We start from the raw sequence: 1,022 nt of genomic DNA on the forward strand, positions 1-1,022 counted from the left end.
GGATGGCTAGTAGAAAAGTTGTTGGCCATAATATCTCTTAACACCTCTCATCTGCTTGCAATATGGAATGATATCCTAAGATTTCAACCACTGGGAGTCTTGTTCACTACAAGATAGATCCAAACGTCACAGAATTCTGCAGCAGTTCACATCTAGACAGGATGGTGTCTGTAAACTCTGTCTTCACAGATTCTAATAAAGTAAAACTCTCAATTTCAAAAAAAATTATTTAACTGTGGTCTTTGCTTATACTTTTAGGATATTTTCCAATTTCTTTCATATTGGAAGCATGGAAGCATCCAGGCAGAGATGACCCTATACTAAATGAATTCTATCATACTGACTTGAAGGCAGGGGGTAGAGAAAAGAGAGGGCATATATCACTTGGATATTTTAAATGTCAAAGCTTGCATATAATGATAAACCTCACTCTAAAAGACTATACATCCTAACCTTTCCTTATAATTCCTTTAACAAATTAAAACATTTTCTAAACATCTTACCCAAAACATAGCAGAGGTTAAAAAAGCCTGGAGTCTGCAGATGACTACAGGGAAATAGTGTTTTCTTAACATATAAGGTAGATGGACCTATGAATTCATAACACATGAGACAATGCATTAGATGTTAGCAAGCTTAAGCTAGACAAAATTCCAGTATAGAAAATGTAGATATTCATGAAGCCACACACCCAGAAAATTAGATATTGGCAGTTGATAGCTATTTGCAGGAGTGTCCATTTTCTTTATTAGGTATTAATATGAAACACCTGTCTATCTGTAGGTTGAAAACCTACAGATAGATAGATACATAGTATATACATACTAACCACCCGCAGAGAAATCCAGACCCTTATGCAATTTGGGGACACTGAAATCAAGGCCACAGCCATCGACATATCCACTTCAAAGAGTGTCGAAGTGGGGATCGACTTCTTAAATTACTAATGTAATTGTCCCTCCAGGCCACCAGTCCCCTGGGACTCATCTGCATTTGCTGATCTCAGCCTTGACTGTTCTGTC

At 37.2% G+C, this 1,022-nt stretch overlaps 1 protein-coding gene across 1 annotated transcript in view; it reads right to left on the minus strand.

The window, feature by feature from the left end:
* The window catches only part of LOC116077380 (vomeronasal type-2 receptor 116-like), an 18,624-nt gene that overhangs the window by 5,824 nt on the left and 11,778 nt on the right, over positions 1-1,022 (minus strand). The window lies entirely within an intron of this gene.

The sequence above is a fragment of the Mastomys coucha genome, unplaced genomic scaffold (genome assembly GCF_008632895.1).
Source record: "Mastomys coucha isolate ucsf_1 unplaced genomic scaffold, UCSF_Mcou_1 pScaffold5, whole genome shotgun sequence".
Taxonomy (NCBI): domain Eukaryota; kingdom Metazoa; phylum Chordata; class Mammalia; order Rodentia; family Muridae; genus Mastomys; species Mastomys coucha.